General features: G+C 42.6%; 1 protein-coding gene across 2 annotated transcripts in view; it reads right to left on the reverse strand.

The window, feature by feature from the left end:
- The window catches only part of C19H3orf22 (chromosome 19 C3orf22 homolog), a 64,967-nt gene extending 44,673 nt beyond the window's left edge, over positions 1–20,294 (reverse strand). Inside the window, exons 1-2 of one of the 2 annotated variants that reach the window (XM_047534768.1) lie at positions 20,226–20,294; positions 10,335–10,532 (exon numbers count right to left, since the gene is read on the reverse strand). The gene's annotated coding sequence lies outside the window, so the exon portion shown is untranslated. Of the gene's footprint in view, positions 1–10,334; positions 10,533–20,138; positions 20,181–20,225 lie in introns of those variants that run through there. The other variant, XM_047534775.1, reaches the window with a different exon arrangement.
- Between the last annotated feature and the right edge of the window lie 5,471 nt (positions 20,295–25,765).

The following is a 25,765-nucleotide window of genomic DNA, read 5'->3' on the forward strand; positions in this document are numbered from 1 at the left end:
TTTTGTATGTTCCCTATTTATTCTATTCACTGTATCTTTTCATGAATAGAAGTTTCTAATGTTTATCTAGTCCTATTTATCTATTATATTTTTGTTCCCTTTCCTTGGTATTATACCCAGGAAGGCTTTGTCAAATCCAACTTCATTAAGCTTTCCTATATATATTTTTTTAATTAATTAATTTTTTATTTTTTACAGACTGCATTTTAATTCACTATACACAAATGAGGTAAGAATTTCATTTCTATGGTTGTACACAATGAAGATTCACACCAATCGTGTAATCATACCTGTACACAGGGTAGTGATGTCTCTCATTCCACCATTTTCCATACTCCCTCCCTCTCATTTCCCTGTATGTAATCTAAAGTTCCTCCATTGTTCTCTCAGATAGAGCACTTAATTCCAAAATTTATAAAGAATTTACAAAACTTTACACCAAAAATACAAAGAACCCAATCAATGAATGGGCCAAGGAACTGGACAGACACTTTAAAGAAGAAGACGTACAGATGATTAATAAATACATGAAAAAGTGTTCAACATTTCTAGTAATTAGAGAAATGCAAATTGAAAGTACTCTAAGATTTCATCTTACTCCAATTAGAATGGCTATTATCAAGAACACAAGTAATAACAGATGTTGGTGTGGATGTGGGGAAAAAGGCACACTTGTACATTGTGGGTGGAGTTGCAAATTGGTGCAGCCACTCTGGAAAGCAGTGTGGAGAATCCTCAGAAAACTTGGAATGAACCCACCTTGTGACCCAGGTATCCCACTCCTTGGTTTATAACCAAAGTACTTGAAATCAGCATATTACAGTGATGCAGCCACATCAGTGTTTATAGCAGCTCAATTCACAATAGCTAGATTATGGAACCAACCTAGATCTGGTGATTGGAGTCTTCCTGTCACTGCTTTCTGATCATCATGGAAGCTTTCTCCTACCACATTCTTCTGCCCTGATGTTCTGTCTCAACTTGAGCCCCAAGGAACAAAGTCGACTTTCTATGGACCTCTGAACCTGTGAGCCCTCAAATAAACATTTCCTCCTCTAAAATTTTCCTGGTTGTGTCCTTTAGTTACAGCAGCAAAAAGCTGATCAAACACCCTGATAAGGTGGTTTTGTAGAAAACTCTTTTTCAAAGGCTGTGATGTCTGCCCCGAGCCTGTTAGCAGAAACAAAACATCTCCACTCTTTTCTGTTTGGACACAATTCCATTTTGAGTATGTAGTCTCCTGTATTTGAGTTAAAAAAATTTGGCTGAGAAACCCTGAACAGAATATCCAATCATTACCCTCTACTATCTGGGGTAAAAAGTAAATGGGATGTTTTGGGGAAAAAAATCTTTATAATGGAATTCTATTTCTTGACTTATAAAAATTAGGGTATAGCAAAGAGAAAGGTATGTCTCCATGAATCGACAGGTATAGCAGTCAACTGCTCTACCACAGCCAACCCCAGAAGCCACCCAGGGAATGGATATGCGGAGAGGAATGGGAACCAGGAAAACAAACAGCACAGACCTGGTCAGGGAATAGGGTGGAAGCCCAGCCCACCAAAAGTTGAGGTGCGACTGGGCCAGGGAAGGGCCACCTATCAGGATGTCCATTTTACAGCACAGCAAGCTGTGTGTCTCCCATCCAGATAAAAAATGCCCGGTAACATATATGTCATAGTGCCACGACTGTTGATTTTAAATTCTTACCCTTTGTTCTTCCCTCCCTGTACGAGGCTGGACATCTATTCACAAGTGTTAAAGTTTGCTGTAGCTTTCTTCTGCTGTTTCCAATCCTCTCTCGGCCCATCCATGTGAAGTTTCAGATTATAGATATTGTATTTTGCATTTCCTGTTTTTCTATTTAGTTCCTTATACATCCCCATCTCTCTGAATGTGACGACATTTCATCCTTTGTATCTGAATTATTTTTATCTTTTATATCTGGATTGATTTTTAACCCTTTCTATCTGGGTGAGTATAATTAATTGTTGAATATAAGGTTGAATTTTGTGTAGGCCACACGGGATACTGGAGCACAACAGTATATAGTTTCCATCAGAGAAGGGACAGGCCTCCTCCTACCTGCACTAGGGAGAGGAGGGCTGTCATTCAGGTTGCTCATGGAGAGCAGCACTGCTGACGCTCCGCCTCGCCTGCCAGGGATTGCCACACCCAACTCCAGCTCCATCTGTGTTCTTAGTATTTATTCCATCACATATTTTTTGACAGCTCGATTCTGGACTTTAATCATGCCATTACCCTCAATCCAAAACACTACCATGTATTTAAATATATAATAACAATGACTTGGAACATTTGTTAACTTTGGTAAAACTATTAAATCCTTCCATTGCATTTTAATTTCAGTTTAAATGCACTCACACCTTGAACCCTGACCCCACTACTTTGGAAACTCAGGGAAAGCAGAGCCAACACTACCAAGGAAAGCGGTGCTCCATGCACAAATGGGCTGGGGAAGAGAATGAACGTGGTAAGTTATGGGCAGAGACCTCAGAGCCAATGGCAACTCCCGGGGGGACAGGAATCTCTCAACTCAGAAAGTGGCCTGGTGAATCATCAAGTGATTTTAGATGAATCTGTCCTAGCTCAAAATGGGAGAAGTTGATACTTCCCAAATGACAGGGACCACTGTGATCGCTAATACATATGTCAATTGACTTACAGAGACGTTTGGAGCCCTGTGCTCCCTAGACTGCTGTTATCCACCAGAGCAGAAGGTCTAATGAAGAGGCAGGTGAAATGTCCCACTGAGGACTCCATGGTTCTGTGCTCTCCAGTGGGACATCCTTCTTACAGACACGGAAATGGAGGGCCTGCAGAGAGAGGAGCTAAAGACCTCCCTTCCCTAAACCAGCACAGGTTCTATAGTCTTTCCTGATACGTCCATCTGAGTAAGTAGCTCTGCATCCACAGGTGCAGAACCAGTGAGAAAGGAGGTCCTGGGAAGGATGGAAGTTTCTTATTGAGCTTGTTGGTATCTGCAGAAGAGACATCAGCTCTAAGAGTCCTTCTCAGGTCAGAAGATGTTTTCTGCATGGCACAATGAGGATATTTCTTTCCTAGGGTATTTACAACTTTAACTTAGATAAGACTTTTGCATAGGAGACATCAATAAATTTTAGGTTTTCATAAACTAAGTTATATTTACTGATTAGCTCCATTATTATGCAAGCTACATATAAAATGTTACTCTGAGATTTTAAACATTACTTCTTCAACGCATTTTACCCAGCAAGTGACAAGATTAAATTTCATAGTTTTGTTAAACCTATATAGTTCTCATTCTGTTATTATCATAATTCAAATAGAACTACTGTTGATAAAAGTGACCTCTGTACTCTGTTTAATTTCTTCAAGTTTTAAAGTCTTTAGAAGAAATGGGGTTCTATGTTCAATAGCTAGTACAGGAAGGTAACCCTGTATTATTCCCAAGTATCAACTAGGATTTTCTTGTGAAGAATTTCTTGTCCCAACATAATTTCACAAGTTACAAACTAATAGAGTCATCCCTGACCCTATGAGCTACCATTTAGGAAATTTCAAATTATAGGTGCATGATGGTGAGCTTGAAAGTACATTAAATATTCAAAACATAAAGATGGTGCTTGTTTCCCATTTCTGGCTACAAAACACCCAAGAGCTTGAGAAAACAACATATATGTTCAGTAATCTTAGGTTTTAGGATTTCAGGATTTTGCTGGGATTCCAGGTGTGCACTAATATGGCCAGTTCCCATTTCTTTACTTAAAAAAAAAAAAAAAACCAAAAAACTCTCATCTCCCAAAACTTGGGAAGATTTATTTGAAAATATTGGTAATGTCAATATTCTGAAACACAAGCTATACTTAAAATATGTTTTAGTTTACAAAGAATTTTGTCTACTTGTTACCCTATTCTCAGAAATAGGACTTCCATTCATTTGCTTCAATCTTCTCCAGGGTTTTGATTACCATATGCTGTGTGTCATTTATTTCAGAGAATTCCTGTACACAGCCCTGAGACCTGACTGCTGAGGGCTTGTCTCCCCTGATGCATAGGCTGTTTCTTCGTAGTTTTCCAGCTTGACCTGGCCCATAGGACAGAGAGCATGCTGCCCAATTTATCCATGGTCTTCAAACCACCTGCCTGAAACAGAACCTGTCTCACCTCCCAGAGCTCTGATGTTATGGTTCTCTGGATAAAATGTACATGAGGTTAAAACACCATGTTTAAACAGTAAGTCAGACAGGGGAATTTACCTAATTATGACGTCAGTGTTGTGGAAGTGAGGCACTTGTGATATATTCCATTTCAATTCCAAAATAAGTCAAATATAAAATACTCTCAAATAAAATATCGGTAGACAATGTAACAAGTAAAGGAAGCAAAGGATATGAGTATAAAGTTTTATAAAACCAAAAAAGAACACAGAAAAGAGGTTAGGGACCAAAGACTTACAGAACAGAAACCAATGGACAAATGACCATGTAACTCATTATCAATAGCTGTTAAGTGTGAATAATGAAACCCCCACAGAGTAACACAGAGTGGCTGAACGCACACCCCTAAATAAATACCAATAATAAACAACAAACACAAACACAGGAGGAGTAAGAACACACAGGCTAACAGTACAGGAAATGGGACGCCTTGCAGAAGAAACCCAGGAGAGCCTGGGCGCTGAATTAATCACTGGGACTTAGGTCACCAATGGTCAGAGGAGACAAAGGCCATCACAGACTGACAGGAGCATCAACCCACCAACAAGCTGTCACAGTTACAAATGTCTGACATAATGTTAGTCAATGAAATAAGTAAAGTATTGACAGAAGTCAAGATAAATGAACTGCAATATAATAGGAGGAAAACAATTTCAGACTTCACATCAAGGTGCAGCTGTAAACACTACCAGGACAAAAGGACCTGAGACACATGCACAACCCACAGACAGCAGAACACAATGTATTCCAAAGTGTTCTGGAAAGTGCTCAAGACAGGAGACACACCAGGTCACCAATAAGCTTCCTCAATTTTAAAAACACCAAGAGAATATCAAGTATCTTTACAAAAACAATAGAACAAAAATAAATTAAATGCAAGGACACTGTAAATCATGAATATGTGGAAACTAAACAACACTTTTTAACCAGTAATACAAAGAACTCAAGTGAAATCAGAAAATTTCTTAAGAAAAACAAGAAACAAAGTACAACATACTCAAACTTGGGGAAGCACCAAGAGGAGGATGGAGAGACATAAAATAAAACCTGCCGTGTTACAAAAGAAAACATTTGCACATAAGCTACCTAACTTGACCTTTAAGGACCCAGAGAACGTACATCAAAACAAACCCCAAATCACTCAAATAAGGACCATAATGAAGATAAGAGCAGAAATAAATGAAAAGCACTCAGAGCTCCAGTAAAAATCAACCAAACCAAGATCTTGTTCTTTGATAAGGCAAACAGAATGGACTATCTTCCATGTAGAAGACCAATAGAACAAAAAGGAAGACAATAAAATCAGAAATAAAAGAAGTATAACTGATACCACAGGAATAATGGGAATCATTGAAGAGTGCTGTGAACAATTACACACCAAGAAAACATAACCAGATAGAAACAGATCCCTAGACACATAGAACCCCAGAACACTAAAGATGAAAAAATAAAAACTTGCATGGAACCATAATGAATGGAAAGATTGAGCCAGTAACACAACTCCTGCCTGCCCCCCGCCCAAAGTTCCAGGCCACATGACTATGATGGAAGGTTACCAAATTATTAAAGAATTAACACCACACCATCCTCATCTCTTCCAAATGATGGAAGAGGAAACATTTCCACACTCATTTCATAAGGGCAACACACTCACACACCAACACCAGGAAACATGAAAAGCAAAGAAAACCACAGACCAATCGCCCTGAAGAGTACAGGTGGAAAATACTTGAGAAAAATGAGAGCAGATTGAAAGCATCATACATCACTAAGGCCTGGGATTTATCCATGGGATACAGGATGGCTCAGCACATGCAGATCAATTAGACCAACACCCAACACCAAGTAAATGAAGAACTGAAGTTAAGTAACCATCTCAACAGATGCAAAGGAAGCATTTGACAAGATGGTGTAAAGATAGAGGGAGCCCGCACCTGTGTAAACACGGCTCCGTGTAAACACAAGGCTCTTCCAAAACTGCCCTCAACCCCTCGTAAAAGTGGCAAAGAATTTTCCACTCCTATCTTATCTGTGAAGGCCAGGGGGCTGACCCAAGAGCAAACCTTGCTAACAACAACCCTCCTCTTGGAGGTCAGGGTGACCCAGAACTTAAGATAACGTGCTAACCAATTAGAAAGAACACTGTATAACTGCTTGCCTTTCATTATATAAACCCTGCTAAATGAGGGCTTGGGGCCTCTTAGCATCACTGGTTTCTGAGTGCGCGGAGGGCCAGGCTCAAGCTTGCTAATAAATGACTCTTTGTTGCTTGCATTGATTGTGGTCTCTGGTGGTCTTTGTTGGGTCTCGAGCCTCTGGGCACAACAATGGAAAACCCTTCTGCAATAAACATTTTCAACAAAATAGAGAGAGAAGGAACTAACCTAAACATAGGGAGAGGACATATATTGAAAATACACTGTCAAGAGCACATTTAGGGTCTGGGGAGATAGCTCAGTTGGTAGAGTGCTTGCCTCACACGCACAAGGTCCTGGGTTCAATCCCCAGCACCACAAAAGAAAAAAAAAAAGAAAAAAAGAAACAGCACATTTAGTGGTGAAATATCAAAATGATTTTATATGTGATCAGGAATGAGGCAAGGACACCCACTCTCACCACTTCTAGGGAAGACGTCCCTGAACGTTCTTGCTACAGTGATAAGGCAAGAAATAAAAAAGGCACATCAATCAGAAGTAAAACTGTCTATGTGAGTGATGCGATCATATATGTACAAACACTAAAGATTCCACAAAAATTTCTTTTTAAGATTATTACACAAATTCAGTGGAATACGAAGACAACATCCCAAGAACTCTGTTTTGTTTCTTTACATTTGTCACAAAATATGTAAAAAGAAAATTCAGAAAGCAATTCCTGCAACAATACCATTAGAAAGAGCAAAATATGGAGGAATAAACTTGGCCAGGGAAGGGAAACAGGTATACTCTGAAAACTATAATGATGAAAGAAATTAAAGAAAATAGGAATAAGAGGAAAGAAGCATCATGTTCACAAATGTGAAGAATCAATATTAAAATGTCCATACTATCAAACTTATGTACACATCAGATGCAATCCCTATCCAAATCCCAGTGATTTATTTTACAGAAATAGGAAATAAGAAATCTGGGGAGGGGAATCCATGAAAATGAATGAACAATCGGTGGACTAGATGAAGGGGACAGAGGGAGAGGGAGAAGGATGGGGTAAGGAAGGCACAGTGGAATGAATCTCAGCTAACTTTCCTATGTGCATATATAAATCTACCACAGTGACTCTCACCAATGTGTAGATCCACAAGACACTAACTATAAAAATGTAAAAATAAATAGCAGAAAAGTCTGCAGAATACAGGGAAGAGAACATGGGGAGGGAGGAGAGGAGCAAAAGGGGGCTGAATCAAGGCAAATTATATTCTATACTTTTATAAGTGTGCCAAAATGAATTCCAACATTATGTTATAACTAAACAAAACTAATAAAAATGGGGAAAAAACATGAGAAAAAGTGCAGCTGTTAGGGGGATGTCAACGACTTAAAATTCCATGAGAGTTCTCTCAATGCAGATTTTGAAATATTCTATTTTGATAATTTTCTATCTTCTCTGTTTTCACAGGGACAGAGGTCATCATTATTGGAAGAATTGGGTTATGTATCCCAAGTCAAATGTATGAAGAACTGCATAATAACAAAAAAAGCACAGCCAGGCTTTCTAGAGATCATTATGTACCAGACACATTTCCCTGCTTGGAATGTATTGCTTGATCATTATTTCTAACACAATATCTCTAGCATCAAATATATATCACACGTAAGATGATGGATCTCACTGCTGCGGGCTTTTCAAGGTCACACACATTGTAAGAGGCAGATGAGACATGCAAATTCAAGAAGTCTGAAGTCAGTGTCCACATTTATCAATATTTCCTGGTTTAACATGTTGGAAATATTTAGTCTGGCAATAGACCAATTATAATAAAGATAGCACTGAAATAGCATAACCAATTCCACGTGTGATTCATTGAGATGATCTTTCTTTCACTTTTGCACCTGCCCAAACTGGCCCACTTACGATTCCCTAGGACTTACAATATTCCACTTTTAGTTCTATGCTTTAAAAAGCATACCTCTAAAATCTTTGAGTTCTGTTCACCTGAGTTTTGTCTATTGGAACAATAAGCAATATGCCTATTAGATATAGAAAAAGTAGGCAGGGTCAAATTTTAAACAGTTTTGACTCACTGGAATGAGGTTCAAATTCTGAAAATAATTATTTTTTGAGAAAAAAAAGACCCCTATCGTTAGTTACTAGCTGGCCAAATATGGCAACAAATTAGAGATTTTTGTCTGCAAAATGAGCTCATCGCACATCTCAGAGAGCACCGTTGCTAATACCCTCACTATCATTTCATATCATTCTTCTTGATCATAAAAGGGAATCTATATCTACTGTCTGTGCTCCTTCAGCTCACATTCTGCCTTAACTCATCCAACTGCCTTCTGTTCCCACCACTGGGGACACTGGTTCCACTGAGACTGGCAGTAACCTCCACAGGGTCGAATCTAATGGTCCCCTCATGCCCACTTTCTAAGTGACCTGCAGCACATGGAGACCCCACTTTTATTATTTCTATCCTCTCCCCTCAGAAAACCATATATTTACATTTAGCTTGTTTTCCATTCCCCAAACTGAATGCCCTTCTCTCTGATGGTCCCCCTTAGACATACTCTTGCTCACTGTCTGAGTGGTCTTCAGCACATGGGGATCCATCTTTCTTTTTGAAGTCATCTGCTCTCTGAAATCCAGATTGATATATTATCTAGTTTTCCATCTCTCTGACTAGAAGTCCTTGCTCTGTCTCCTTCATAGATTTCTTTTCTGCTCCATCTCTACATACAGATGTGAACCAGGGCTCAGAGACTCCACATACTACACTCTCTGCACGCTCACCCTACCTGGTCACACTTGGTCACATGGCACTAAATACCATGAGCTCTAATCTTAACTGCAAACCTGTCCACATGATTACCTAACAGGCATTGAAATTTAACAATGAAAAAACAAAAGCCTTCTCCCAAAGGAGCAATCTTCCTGTCCCATGTCTCCTATCTGATCTGCACAGTATGGGAATCACTAACACCCTAGGTTTTAAACATCAGCAAGCCTAGCTTAATCTCTAATAAAAGCAATATAAATCACAGATCCAACGAATTCTGCCCTGCTATTACATTGTGAGGATAGCATATTACAAAATATATTTATTTATTTATTTATTTTTTTGGTAATTGGAATTGAAACCAGGGGGCGTTAAACACTGAGTCACATGCTCAGCCCTTTTTAAATTTTTAATTCAGAGAGAGGGTCTCGTTAATTTCCTAAGGGCCTAGCAAAGTGGCTGAGCTATCTTTGAACTCACTGTTCTCTAGACTCAGTCTCCTACCCCACTGGGATGACAGGGTTGTGCCAACATGCCTGGCGCAATATACATTCCTTTGAAACACATGTGCACAGGGGCAAGTTCTGCTAGGTGCTCACAAATCTTTACATAAGCCTACACTTCCCAGTATCACTCATCTTATTTAAGGACCATGTGACTGAGATCTGGGTTTTGGATATAGAAAAGGATAACTGTCCTTCAGCTGAGAAGCTCACTTGGGGGACAAATGTCCTATTAAATCCTCCTTCCAAGCAGGGAATGAAGATTTGACAACACCTGCCTTTTGGGTCCAGAACCTGAGACACCTTCCAGGGCAGCTGTGCCCAGCCCAATACCAAACTCATCAGGCTGCGCAGCTGAGGAGGAGAGAAACTTTTCTACGTTAAGCAACTGAGATGTGGGTGCTTTTCTTCCCTGCAGCCAGCATGTGCTCTAACAGTGACCACCATAAACCACATGCAGAGACTGAGCCACTGAAAAGTCAGACCCCCTCTGAAGGTCCTTGGACTGGTGGGTGGACAAAGTGAGCTTCAGTACAGTCTGCAGTGAATTGTTTTAAACATGGTTAAGAAATAAGTCTTTCAGGCACAGGAAAATCAATTAAAAGACAATGCCTGCCTCCCCCTCCTCTTCCTGCTGAAGCACACTCAGTACCTCAGTCAACAGACACTTACCAGCACCTGTCAGTCACATGCACCAGGCACCCAGAGGCCGATGACTTGTGTTCTCTGCCTTCAGCAGCTCCATGGTCTCACCATTCTTCACAGCCTGACCACTCTTCACAAGTAATTCTGCCACAATCACAAGCTCACGTGCTGCACATGGACTTATCCAGGGTCCAAGGTGGTTTCATTTTCTCTGTGTGTCCAAATCTAGCAAAAGAGAGAGAAAACAACAGGCCACTGTATCAGGGGTAAAATGGCAAAGTGCTCACAGCTGGAAGCGGAGGGAAGGGCTCAGGGGAGGAAGGCTGGCTCAGGGTGGGTCTGAGAGGCTGAGCAGGAGTCACCTAGAGCACCACAGCAAGGGAAGGCACCAGCAAGCCAGAGGCACACCCACCTGCAGGGGGACAGAGGGCTGAAAGGACATTTTGCTCTCCAGGTGCTGATGCCTTTAGTTTGGTAGAGACCCAGGGTGTGTGCAGGGGTGGACAGGTTCCTCTGACTTTGACCTTGACCCACACAACTGACACAGCCCAGTGCTCAACATGCCCTGGGATGCCTGAGCAAGAATCAAGTGGGGCTGAAACACAATCAAGTTCAACTCATAAACGTGAACTCAAATGCACGTTTGGGTCCACCAGGAGAAAGGGGTGCCTTTTCCACAGCACCCCAATGTGTCCTGTGGTCTATCAGGAGCCCTGTCTCTCCTGCCCCAGCAGCACAGTCTTCAAATCCTTTTCACACGACATCTGGCTGACCTCTCCCAACACCATGTAACAGAGATCATCTGCACCATCTTACAAATGAAGAAACTGAGGCAGAGACATCGAAAATAGCAACCCCTGCAGGGGACACTCCTAAAAGGAACTCTCACTTCCCAGAGATTTCCTCTGGTCCTGGGGTTTCTGGAGGAACACAATAAGACTTGGAGATATTTGCCACATGACAATCTTAAATTCATCTGAAAAAACAGAGGCTTCATATAAACAAGTGATTTACAATACATCACATGGCCATGCATTTATATTTAAAAAGCAGTGGTAAGCTGGGTATGGTGCTGTATGCCTGTAACCCACCAGCTCAGGAGTCTGAGACACGAGGATTGTGAGTTCAAACCCAGCCTCACCAACTTAGACCTTGTCTCAAAATAATATATAAAATAGGGCTGGGGATGTGGCTCAGTGGATTAACATTCCTGGGTTTGATCCCTATTACAAAAATGAAACAAGAAAAGTGAGGTAAAAGAGACATTATTGTAATCATTCCAATATTGTCCCCATCCTAGTAGGTTGTCTTTGCAGAAAATTCATCTAGGAAATGTGGCATGTTCCTTTGCACCCAGCTAGCAGAGACCAGGTGACATCCAGTATTTTCATTTTGGATGCACTTTCACTTTATGGTCCCTCCTAAGACAGGAGTACAGAGGCTCACAGAATTGAGCTGAAAGAAAGTTTTCTGAAAAACCAGAGAAGAGTTGATTTTTAAGTAGTATTAGGCTCCGGATCCACTTCTTGCTTTTCTTCCTGTGTTCAGGAGCCCCAGGTTTCTGTGCGACACAGGAAAGGAGAGACTCCGAGGGAGAACACGGGGCAGAGTGAAGACCAGGAAATGTTCAAAAACCTTCATGAGGTTTTCAAAATGGTGGACTGGAGGGTGCTGCATTTCATGTTGCTCCAGGACTCAGGATTCAAGAAGAGGAGATATTGAGAGACTTGGGACGAACTCAAAGCCACCGGGTGAGTCTCTCCGGTGGGGGAGGCATCCCAGATGGGGCAGCAGTCCCGGAATGCAGGGAACTTTGTGAAGTAGAGTTGCCCAACGAGACACCCCTCCCCCTGCTGGAGCAGTGAACTCGGAGAACTGGGAATGTAGAGGAGGCCGCTCAGCACAGCGCTTGGACTCGGAGCAACCACCAGGACTCTGGGCGGTTGCCCAGAGGACGAGCTGCGCGGCAAGCTGTTTGGACTCAGAGCGACCACTCCTGAACACCCGGGGTGCTGCCTGGAGGAGGAGGAGGAGCGTGGCGGGTCACTTGGACTCGGAGAGGCTGCACCAGAGCTACGGGCAGCTGCCCGGAGGAGGAGGCGTGCTGCAGGTCACTTGGACTCGTAGTGACTGCACCAGGGCTTCGGGCAGCTGTGGGGAGGAGGAGGTGCGCAGTGAGTTGCTTGGACTCCTAGCTACCAAACTGTAATACCAGGTGGCTGCCCAGAGGAAGAAGCGTGCAGTGGGTCAGTGGGTCGCTGGGTCTCAGAGCAACTGTACGGGGTTCCAGGTGGCTGCTCAGAGGAGGGGCCGCATAGCCAGGCGATTAGGTGCAGAGCAGAGTCCCAGGACCTAGGTGGCTTCTCGGTGGAAGAGGCACACAGAGACAAGCTGAGGGGCAGAGCAAAGGTTCCAGGACTGCGGGCAGATTCTCTGAGGAGGGGCAGCCTAAGGAGACTCGTCTGTGAAGGGTGAGGCTCCCAGGCCTAGGAGGTAGGTCCGGGCCCCTGGGAATGTTGCAGAGGAAGTCAGCACAGCCAAGCTGGTAGTTGGGAATTGAGGGGAACCTCTAGGAGGGGAACTGACCAGCGAGACCTCCCCACCGGGTGAGTCTTCTCTGCTGGGTGAGGTTTCCCCACAAGGACGGTAAAACCAGAGACACAGGCCCAAACAGGCTTACCTCAGTCCGCAGCCTAGTTCCCCTTTGAATGACCACTGGTCAACAAGTGGAGGCTCCTCTGCCCACTAGCAGGGAATATACCCCACCTGAGGGTCACCACCCCTAGAGAGGCAGCTTCCTTGTGGAGCACCACACTATCAACTTTTTCCAAGACTTCAGGCTACTGAAGGCTAAGAGGGGATATACTGGAAATCTTCAGGGACATTATAAGTCAATAGAGGAAATCTGCAATATCTTAATGATCCACTGATACCTGAACAATATGAGAAAACAGGGAAGAAAATGCCCCAAACAAATCTAGATGTTACATCAATAAAATCCAATGACAGCATGGCAGAAGAAATGACAGAAAGGGAGTTCAGAATGTACATAATTAAAATGATCAGAGAAGCAAACGATGAGATGAAAGAGCAAATGCAGGCACTGAATGATCACACCAATCGACACTTAAAAGAGCAAATACAGGAAGCAAAAGATCATTTTAATAAAGAGTTATAGATATTGAAAAAAAAATACCAAACAGAAATCCTTGAAATGGAGGAAACAATAAACCAAATTAAGAACTCCATAGAAAGCATAACCAATAGGATAGAACGCCTGGAAGACAGAACCTCAGACATTGAAGACAAAATATTTAACCTTGAAAACAAAGTTGAACAAACAGAGAAGATGGTAAGAAACCATGAACAGAATCTACAAGAACTATGGGATATCATGAAAAGGCCAAATTTAAGAATTATTGGGATTGAGGAAGGTTTAGAGAAACAAACCAAAGGAATGAACAATCTATTCAATGAAATAATATCAGAAAATATCCCAAATCTGAAGAATGAAATGGAAAATCAAGTTCAAGAGGCTTATAGGACTCCAAATACACAAAATTACAACAGGCCCACACCAAGGCACATTATAATGAAAATACCTAACATACAAAATAAAGACAGAATTATAAAGGCTGTGAGAGAAAAGAACCAAATTACATTCAGGGGGAAACCAATACAGATATCAGCAGATTTTTCAATCCAGACCCTAAAAGCTAGAAGGGCCTCGAACAACATTTTTCAAGCCCTGAAAGAAAATGGATGCCAATGAAGAATCTGATACCCAGCAAAACTTACCTTCAAATTTGATAATGAAATAAAATCCTTTCATGATAAACAAAATCTAAAAGAATTTACAAAATGAAAGCCAGCATTATAGAATATTCTCAGCAAAATATTCCATGAGGAAGAGATGAAAACAAAGAAGCAAATCAGCAAAGGGAGGAATTATCCTAGAGGAATTGTCAAATAAAGTAAGAACCAATTCATGTCAAAAAATAAATAAATAAGTAAAATAAAAAAAATGAACCAAATGACCGGGAATACAAATCATATCTCAATAATAACCCTGAATGTTAATGGCCTGAACTAATCAATCAAAAGACATAGACTGGCAGACTGGATTAAAAAGAAAGATCCAACAATATGATGCCTGCAAGAGACTCATCTCATAGAAAGAGATGCCCATAGACTAAAGGTGAAAAGATGGGGAAAAGCATACCATGCACATGGACTCAGCAAAAAAGTTGGGGTATCCATCCTCATTTCAGATAATGTGGACTTCAAGCCAAAGTTAGTCAGAAGGGAAAAGAAGGACATTTCATACTGCTTAAGGGAAGCATAAATCAGCAAGATATAACAATCATAAACATCTATGCCCCAAACAGTGGCTCATCCATGTATGTCAAACAAATTCTTCTCAATTTCAGAAAACAAATAGACCATAACACAATAATACTAGGTGATTTTAACATGCCTCTCTCACGACCGGACAGATCTTCCAAACAAAAATTGAACAAAGAAACCATAGATCTCAATAACACAATCAACAATTTAGACTTAACAGACATTTATAGAATATACCAGCCAACCAAGAGCGAATACACTTTCTTCTCAGCAGCACATGGATCCTTCTCTAAAATAGACCACATATTATGCCACAAAGCTAATGTCAGCAAATACAAGAAGATAGAGACACTACCTTGTATTCTATCAGATCATAATGGATTGAAGTTAGAAATAAATGAAAGAGTAAAAAACAGAAACTACTCCAACACCTGGAGATTAAACAATATGCTATTATATGATGAAAGGATAACAGAAGATATTAAGAAGGAAATTAAAAAATTCTTAGAGGTAAATGAGAACAAAGAAACATCATATCAAAATCTCTGGGACACTATGAAAGCAGTACTTAGAGGAAGATTTATTTCATGGAGCGCATTCAATAAAAGAAGTAAAACTCAACAAATAAACGACCTAACACTACAGCTCAAAGGCCTAGAAAAAGAAGAACAGACCAACACCAAAAGTAGTAGAAGACAGGAAATAGTTAAACTCAGAGCTGAAATCAATGAAATTGAAATGAAAGAAACAATACAAAAAATTGACAAAATAAATAGTTGGATCTTCAAAAAAATAAACAAAATTGATAAACCTCTAGCCACACTAACAAAGAGAAGACAAGAGAAAACCCAAATCACTAACATTCGGAATGAACAAGGAAATATCACAACAGACACGACTGAAATACAAAACATAATTAGAAACTATTTTGAAAATCTATACTCCAACAAAATAGAAAATTTTGAAGACATCAACAGGTTTCTAGAGACATATGAATTGCCTAAACTGAACGAGGAGGACATACACAATTTAAATAGACCAATTTCAAGTAATGAAATAGAAGAAGTCATCAAAAGCCTACCAACAAAGAAAACGCCAGGACCAGATGGGTTCTCAGCCGAGTTCTACAAAACCTTTAAAGAAGAGCTCATTCCAATACTCCTCAAAGTATTTCATGAAATAGAAGAGGAGGGAACCCTCCCAAACTCATTCTATGAAGCCAGTATTACCCTGATACCTAATCTAGACAGAGACACATTGAGGAAAGAAAAATTTCAGACCAATATCCTTAATGAACATCGACGCAAAAATTCTCAACAAAATTTTAGCAAATCGCATACAAAAACATATTAAAAAGATAGTGCACCATGACCATGTGGGTTTCATCCCAGGGATGCAAGTTTGGTTCAACATCAGGAAATCAATAAATGTCATTCACCATATCAATAGATTTAAAGTCAAGAATCACATGATTATTTCAAAAGATGCAGAAAAAGCATTTGATAAAATACAGCACCCCTTCATGCTCAAAACACTAGAAAAAAAAGGGATAGTGGGAACATTCCTTAACATTGTAAAGGCCATCTCTGCTAAGCCCATGGCTAATATCATTCTAAATGGTGAAAAACTGAAAGCATTCCCCCTAAAAACTGGAACAAGGCAGGGATGCCCTCTTTCACCACTTCTATTCAATATCATCCTTGAAACTCTAGCCAGAGCAATTAGACAGACCAAAGAAATTAAAGGGATACTAATAGGAAAAGAAAAACTCAAACTGTTCCTATTTGCTGATGATATGATTATATACTTAGAGGAACCAGGAAATTCCACCAGAAAGCTTTTAGAACTCATAAATGAATTCAGTAAAGTAGCGGGATATAAGATCAATGCACATAAATCTATTGCATTTTTCTACATAAGTGATGAATCTTTGGAAAGAATAATTAGGAAAACTACCCCATTCACAATAGCCTGGAAAAAAAAATACTTGGGAATCAATCTCACAAAAGAGGTAAAAGACCTCTACAATGAGAACTACAGAACACTAATGAAAGAAATTAAAGAAAACCTTAGAAGATGGAAAGATCTCCCATGTTCTTGGATAGGAAGAATTAATATTGTTAAAATGGCCATACTACCAAAAGTGCTATACAGACTCAATGCAATTCCAATTAAAATCCCAATGATGTACCTTACAGAAATAGAGCAAGCAATTATGAAATTCATCTGGAAGAATAAGAAACCCAGAATATCTAAAGCAATCATTAGCAGAAAGAGAGAAGCAGGGGGTATCACAATACCAGATCTTCAACTCTACTACAAAGCAATAGTAACAAAAACGGCATGGTATTGGTACCAAAATGGAAAGGTAGATCAATGGTACAGAATAGAGGACATGAACACAAACCCAAAGAAATACAATTTTCTCATACTAGACAAAGGGGCCAAAAATATGCAATGGAGAAAAGATAGCCTCTTCAACAAATGGTGCTGTGAGAATTGCAAATCCATATGCAACAGAATGAAAGTAAATCCGTATATCTCACCATGCATGAAATTAAACTCAAAATGGATTATGGACCTCGGAATCAGACCAGAGACCTTGCAGATTATAGAAGTAAAAGGAGGTCCAGATCTTCAAAATGTCGGCTTAGGACCAGACTTCCTCAACAGGACTCCCATAGCACAAGAAATAAAAGCAAGAATCAATAACTGGGATAGATTCAAACTAAAAAGTTTTCTCTCAGCAAAGGAAACTATCAACAATGTGAAGAAAGAGCCTACAGAGTGGGAGATTATCTTTGCCAATTATACTTCAGATAGAGCACTAATCTCCAGAATCTATAAAGAACCCAAAAAACTCTACACCAAGAATGCAAATAACCCAACTGACAAATGGCCTAAGGAAATGAACAGACACTTCACAGAAGAAGATCTACAAGCAATCAACAAACATATGGAAAAATGTTCAACATCTCTAGTAATAAGAGAAATGCAAATCAAAACCACCCTAAGATTCCATCTCACCCCAATTAGAATGGCAATTATCATGAATACAAGCAACAACAGGTGTTGAGGAGGATGTGGGGAAAAAGGTACATTCATACATTGCTGGTGGGGTTGCAAATTAGTGCAGCCACTCTGGAAAGCAGTGTGGAGACTCCTTAGAAAACTTGGAATGGAACCACCATTTGACCCAGCTATCCTACTCATTGGCCTATAACCAAAGGACTTAAAATCAGCATACTACAGAGATACAGCCACATCAATGTTCATAGCTGCTCAATTCACCATAGCCAGATTGTGGAACCAACCTAGATGTCCTTCAACTGATGAATGGATAAAGAAACTGTGGTATATATACAATGGAATATTACTCAGCCATAAAGAATGATAAAATTATGGCATTTGCAGGCCAATGGATGAAATTGGAGAATATCATGCTAATTGAGATAAGCCAATCTCAAAAAACCAAAGCACGAATGATCTCGCTGAAAAGTGGATGATGACACATAATGGTGGGAGGGGTTAGTGTTAGGGTTAGTTAGGGTTAGGGAGGGGGGCAAGAATGAGGGAAGGAAGGACTGTATAGAGGGTAAAGAGGGATGGGAGGGGTGGGGGGAAGGGAAAAAATAACAGAATGAATGAAACAGCATTTCCCTATGTAAATACATGATTACACAAATGGTATGCCTTTACTCAATGTTCAAACAGAGAAACAACATGTATCCCATTTGTTTACAATAAAAAAAAAGTAGTATTAGTTTTGGTAGAAAAGTAATGGGACTCTCCGGGTGGGGGTGGGAGTAATGAGAATCCTTCGAATTGAATTCCATTTCTTGGCTTAAGAAAATCTGAGTGCAGCAAAGACAAGGAAATGCCCCCAACATTGGCAGAGTCTAGAAACATCTCAGTAATGACAGTTGTAGGAAAAGGTCACAACTAAATTCAGACCTTTATCTCATTTGGGAATCCAATTGTGTGTTTTACTCCCCAAGAAGACGGTGGACCTAAAACACTCTGGATAGAGAAAGTAATAATACTCCCTCTTAGTGGGACAATGAATTCTATACATAAAATCTACTGAGTTATACTAACAATAGTTGCTGCTCTTAAGATTAATACTAAAAGACTTTCCAATTAACGAGGTCAGTGAACAGGTAATCCAAGTCTGGTGAACTTCAGATTTTTTTTAAATATTGTTTTTAGTTGATGACAGGTCTTTATTTTATTTTATTTATTTCCATGTGGTGCTGAGGAGCAAACCCAGCCTCACCCATGCTAGGTGAGCTCTCTACCGCTGAGCCACAACCCAGCCCCAGCTCAGCACTTCTAACAATGAAAATAAATCACATTAAGCGCAGGGAGTGTCACAGGGATGAGCTGATAGGTGTTCTCGAAATTTCGGGGATTCATGGGATGCACGTGGAGAAGAACATCAAGTCCAGCTCCTGAAGGGGCCCTTATCGCACAGGTGGGAAGGGCTTGGGGCAGCTGAGTGACATGATGAGAGGTGTGTCTTAATAATTCAGAGGTGGGAACTTCACCACGGATGGCATCAGATCAGAGGCCTAAAGGGGCCAGGCCTGCTTAGTGCCTGTGCAGTTCTGGCGCCACCTAGTGTCTAACGCCTGTTCGGGGCGGAATTCTTGGGCCAGACCAAGGGAACTGCAGCCCCTTCCAGAAGGGCAGCAGGGGTTCCTGGCTGATTTGTTTTTATTTATATTGTGAATGTTTAGCATCCAGACTGCTTCATAATAATTCTAATTAATTAAAACAGAAAGGAGAATGTTATCCCACACGTACGTCTTCATGAGACACTGTCCAAACCCTGGTCCCCACCCCACCCATTGCCAGATCGTCTTTTAGAGAATCACGAAGCTGGGCCTGTCCTCACACCAGCCTGAGAGGCAGGCCTCTCTCCTTGTCCCGCTTAACACATGCAGCAAGGTCGCCCCTGGCGGGACAAGGCCGCCTCCCCATCCATGCTTCTCTCCTCCCCAGGCGCCAGGAAGCCCCTGCCCTGGGTCAGTGAGGGGCACTGAGGGATCCGGACCAGGCTGCAGTGAGTGACAGCGGGCCACACGCATATACTCTGACTCCAGGCCTCACCGTCTACACAGCCGGTCACACGCTTACACTCTGGACTCTAGGCCTCACTGTCTACACAGCCAGCCACACGCTTACACTCTGACTCCAGGCCTCAGCGTCTACACAGCAGGCACCAGGAGAAGTCCCTGTGAACACGCTGGGACAAAGGTCACTCCCAGAACCAAGTCTCTCAGGCGACATCCCCAGACCCCTCCCAGAAGCCCCACGGACCACAACTAAATTCACGGAAGTCCACAGCAGGCCGGTGAGAGGGAGGGACTATGGCTGCCGGCTGTCCTCAGCCCCCCTCCATGGCCTCCTTGTGAAGGTGGGAAACAGGCCCCGACGGAGCAGCCTCGGAGGTCACATTTCGGAGGCAGGAACCAAAGGCACCTGCTCCCCGCTGGGTCCACACGACTTCTGACAGGATTTCCAGACACGCGCCTCTCTGGCTCCTTCACCTCATAAGGCCGCACCCACCTCGCACTCAGCTCCCAGCGAAGATCCTCATTCCGGCGCGGAGCTCACCTGAGGAGCCCTGAGCGGGGCGCGCCTCCAACGTGTTTCCGCCACTCGGACCCGCCAGCCCCGCTGGCTCCGCCCTCCAGCTCCGCCCATTAGACGGGTCCTACTTGCTTCAATAGGCCCCGTCCCACCCCTCCTCCTAGGGGTTGGGCTCCACTCAGTCTGGAGTTTGGCTCCGCCCACCAGCCCCGCTGGCTCCGCCCTCCAGCTCCGCCCATTAGACGGGTCCTACTTGCTTCAATAGGCCCCGCCCCACCCCTCCTCCTAGGGGTTGGGCTCCACTCCGTCTGGAGTTTGGCTCCGCCCACCAGCCCCGCTGGCTCCGCCCCTCCAGCTCCGCCCATTAGACGGGTCCTACTTGCTTCAATAGGCCCCGCCCCACCCCTCCTCCTAGGGGTTGGGCTCAACTCAGTCTGGAGTTGGATCCGCCCGCCAGTCCCGCCTCACCAGCCCGCCCCTTCAGCCCCACTGCCTCCGCCCTTCCAGCCCCGCCCCGTCAGCCTCGCTGGCTCTGCCCCTCAGGCTCCGCCCATTAGCAGGGCCCAACGTGCTCTGCTTGGCCCCGCCCCGCCCGCTGCTCCTCTGGGTTGGGCTCCACTCCTTGCCCTGGGCTCCACCTGGCCAGCTCTGCTGCACTGCACCCTGCCCCTGCTCCTCAGGGCTGGCCTCCACAGGACCACTCTGCGCATCACGTCAGTTCACCCAGCTCCTCTTGCTAAGCCTGACAGGGGAACAACAGTGCTTCTCAGTGACTTCTCAGTGACCCTCCCACACCGGAATAAACTTGGAGAGAAGTCCTTTGCTCAAGGTCGCCTGGGTAAGGATGGGAGATGAAGTGGGGAGTCTCCCTTTCTTCTACTTCCACTTTGTTTCCCCAAAGCAGGAGGTGAAGCCTGCCACCGTGTTCCCCATAGGTGCTTCCTGGTGCACCTGAGGGTTCACAGAGGAAACCCCACGGTCTAGATTCCCTATGGCATGCTCAGACTAAGTTATGATCCTTGCTCAGGGATGAGGCATTACACGTGTCCAAACTTCTCTTCCCACCAGAGGGAGTATGGAAGCCAGACAGAGCAAAGTGCTTACCCGGGATCCACAGCAAGTTCGCCAGAGACCCCGAAAATGTCAGTCCTGCCTCCTATGAGCTCTAAGAAAGACCCTCACCATCTCCTGGACACTTAGAAATGCAGGTGCTCAGATAGCACCGCAGATGGACTGCATCTGAACTGGGGGCGTGGGAAGCATGTGGATGATCAAAAGGCCTTCTCCTGGGGACTCTGATGCCAGAAAACTCCAAAATACACACACACACACACACACACACACACACACACACCCACATTAGTTATTCTGTGTAAAATGGCCATACAATGGTCTCAACTTCAAGTTCACTGGAAAATTCCCTTCATCTGGTGGCCCATTGAGGGGCACACAAGAGTACACCAGATCCTGCACAATCAGCAGGGTTGAATTTCTCAAATGTGGGGATCAGGCAGGCTCCTTGAAGGGGAAAACAGCTTGTGACTTCTCCCCTAGCACACAATGGTGCCTTAAATACCTTCCATGGTACTCTTGCTTAAATATATACTCACTTAAAACTGCCTATATTCTTCATGGTATTATAAATTTGACAGGTTTCAGGTTAATTATTTTAAATATTGTATTCACATTAAGCTGAAAACAATTTATATTTTCAGTCTTGAGCCTTGAGTATCTTTCTGGAATCCTAGGTGCCTGCAGATCATGTCTAGCAGGACACAGACTCGCCAGGGGCACACCTGGCCTCATTTCTGATCTGCTGAAATTAAGGCCCAGAGAACAGTGAGGACCTGCCTCTCCCTTCTCTGTCCCCTCTGACTTCCATTTGCCAGTTCTCCTTTGCTGTGGAGAACCGTGTCCCAGCCACAGTTGTCTCCACATGGAAGAGGCTGCTTTGGGAAGAAGGGGGCTGCTCTCCCTGAGAGGTACGGGCACTGTTGGCAACTGCTCAGTGGAGAAGGGCTGAAGTAGGTTCAGACACTGGAGGAAGACTGGGGCTCAGAAGGAACCACAGGGTCTGTGCTCCCATGAGGCCTATCTTGAGTGGCACCTGGGACCTTCTGCAGGAAGCCCAGCTTCAGAGGGCTGCAGAGGAATCTGGCATCTGTCTTTGTGACCAGGTCACTGGTGAACACAGAACTTTGAGACATACTGGCCTGAATGATCCTTAATATTTCTTCTGACCCTCCAGGTCTGAATTCCAAAATATGTGATTGTCATCATAATTAAATAGCTACCTTGGACAGGAGTGTATGACATATGGTGACTACTAAATTGTTTATCTATATGACTTCCTGGGACCTAGGAACAAATTTTATTGCCATTCTCACCAAATGAGGAGACCGAGTCTCAAGGAGATGCATCATTTTCCTAAGATCACACAGTAAGAGGCCGAGGCATTTGCCACTGTGCCCTCAGCATATTTCATATCTGTCTGTGCCCCTTGTTGCCCATGTGTCTTGGGAGCCTCCTGGACCTGCTTTGGGGTTCGCTTGCCCATCTGTGGATGGCTGGTCTCAACACCCTTTCCCTCCGTGCACCTGCCCAGGAGCAGAGGAGTTCGTGGGGCTCTATTAGTGGGGAGAGGGAGCCGCTGCCTTCCCAGCCCTGACGTGCATGTTCCAGCTCTCCTGCTCAGGGGGCTGCAGCCCTTCCCACCTGCCACATTTTGCCCTGGGAGGCACTGAATCACCAGGCTGGGTGACGCCCACCTTGTGCATGGCACACAGGATGGCACTGAATCTGTAGTTCATTTTGGGTAGTGTCACCTTCGTCACCTTCTAATCCCAAACACAGGTTTTTCTCCCCCATTTCTTAGGTACTCTTTTATTTCAGGATAGGACATGGGACCAAGAGCATGGCGATTTTGGAAAGAAATGTAAGAAGATGAACACTAAATAATCCAGCATATGAAATATTTTTCTAAGCAAGTGTAAGGAAAGTCAAGAAACAAATGTAACTTTATTTTTAAATTTTTTCATTTTTTCTAATTAGTTATACATCACAATAGAATGCATGTGGACACATCGTACACAAGTGGATCACAATTTCTCATTCCTTCAAAAATGTTAGAATGATAAAAAAGTTTAAATAAGTAGAAGTGTCCATGAATCATTCAGGTTACAATTAAACAGAAAAGAAAAAAGGAAAAAAAGTCTCAATGACAAGTTACAGCACTGTTTCCACTGTAGTTCAGAACATTCTCCATTTTCCGCCTTAGCAGTGTGAGGTGGGACGCCCCTGAGTGTGATGCCTGCTGCACCCCCAGGGTGGGCTTGCTGGAGTGAGAGGAAATCCCACAGGTGGAATCCGGGATGGGGCTCAGTTGGTCTCTGGGTTCTTCCTTGAATGGCAATTTGTCAGGAGATTTTCGATCAGGTCACCTCCCAGGCCCAGCAATTGCTAGTCCATGCTTGACGACGGCACTCCAGAGATCTCCCTTGGGTTCCAAACATTTGATGGAGAGCCGATTCTTAATTCCCTCCATCACATAAAGACCCCACATTTCCTGTCCTGTTGGGTTCAGTCTCCAAATTCAGTCACTCCTGCCCATTTTAAATTGCTACCCAGATGCATCCCTCCCAGTCCACCCTACAAACAGCAGGATTGAAAAAAGCAGGGCAGAAGTGAGTGGGATTCCAAGACAAGTATTCCTGTGTGTAAACCACTCTCCACATTTGATTTTCTCCTGGTCACCTAGGCCCACACTATGTCATGCAGTGTGGGTTTGCCAGGAATTGGCTGCCCCAGCTGCCATCCTGCAGCTGTCTACACAGTGTTTCCTTCCTCTGTTCTCTGCAGGTGAGTGATACAGCAGTGAGTGATACAGCTTCTTTTCTGCGGAAGAATATGGTACAGTATCTTATTTTATGAGATATTATTTATTTATGTATTGTTTATTATTATTCATTCTTTAAATTTTTATTTTTAGAGACTGCATTTAGATTCATTGTATGCAAATGAGGTACAACTTTTCATTTTTATGGTTGTACACAATGTAGATTCACACCATACATGTAATCATACATATACATAGGGTAATACTGTCTCAGTGAACTATCTTTCCTTCCCCCATCCCTTCCCACCCCATTTTTCTCTACACCACCTAAAATTCCTCCATTTCACTATTACCTCTCCATCACCCCACCCCGTTATGCATCATCATCCACTTATCAGAGAGAACATTCGACCTTTGGTTTTTTGAGCTTGGCTTATTTCACTTAGCATGACAGTCTACAACTCCATCCATTTACCAGCAAAGGCCATAATTTTGTTTTTCTTTACGGTTGAATAATATTCCATTGTGTATGATTACAACAGTTTCTTTATCCATTCATCAACTGAAGGGTATCTACGTTGGTTCCACAATCTAGATATGTGAATTGAGCAACTATGAACATTGATGGGGCTGCATCACTGTAGTGTGCTGATTTTCAGTCCTTTAGGTATAGGCCAAGGTGTGGGATGGCTGGGTCAAATGGTGTGTCCATTCCAAGATTCCAGCAATGTATGAGTGTAACTTTCTCCGCACATCCACACCAACACTTATTATTGCTTGTGATCTTGGAAATAGTCATTCTAATTGGAGTTAGATGAAATCTTAGGGTGGTTTTAATTTGCATTTCTCTAATTACTAGGGATGATGTGCACTTTTTCATATATTTGTTGATCACCTGTATATCTTCTTCTGTGACGTGTCTGCCCATTTTTTTTAGCCCATTTATTGAGTGGGCTCTTTGTATTTTGGGTGTAAAGTTTTTTAAGTTCTTTATAAATTTTGGAGATTAGTGCTGGGTCTTAAGTGTGTGTGGAAAAGATTTTATCCCACTCTTTAGGCTCTCTTCACATTATTTTTTCATTTGCTGAGAAAAAGGCTTTTAGTTTGAATCCAACCCCCATTTATTGATTCTTGCTTTTATTTTCTGTGCTTGGGGGGTCTTGATAAAGAAGTCTGATCCTAAACCAGCATGATGAAGATTCAGGTCCACTGTTTCTTCTATTTGGTGAAAGGTCTCAGGTCTAAATCCTAGATTCTTGATTCAGTTGAGTTGAGACTTGTACAGGGTGAGAGGGGTTTAATTTCATTTTACTGCATGTATATGAGGAAAACCACTATGCTCACAATAGTCTCAAAAAACACTTGGTAATCAATCTAACAAAATTGGTGACAGACCTCTGCAATGAAAATTACAGAACATTAAAAACCAAATTCAGGAAGACCTTAGAAGATGGAAAGATCTCCCTTGTTCTTGGATAGGCAGAATTAATATTACCAAAACGGCCATACTTCCAAAGGCACTATACAGATTTAATGCAATTCCAATAAAAATCCCAATGACATTCCTTATAGAAATAGAGAAAGCAATCATGATATTCATCTGGAAGAACAAAAGGGGGAAATGGGGCATTGGGACATGTCCACAAGGTAACCTCATGGACTACTATTGACTGAGTTGGGT

This window comes from Sciurus carolinensis, chromosome 19 (genome assembly GCF_902686445.1).
Source record: "Sciurus carolinensis chromosome 19, mSciCar1.2, whole genome shotgun sequence".
In the NCBI taxonomy this organism is placed as follows: domain Eukaryota; kingdom Metazoa; phylum Chordata; class Mammalia; order Rodentia; family Sciuridae; genus Sciurus; species Sciurus carolinensis.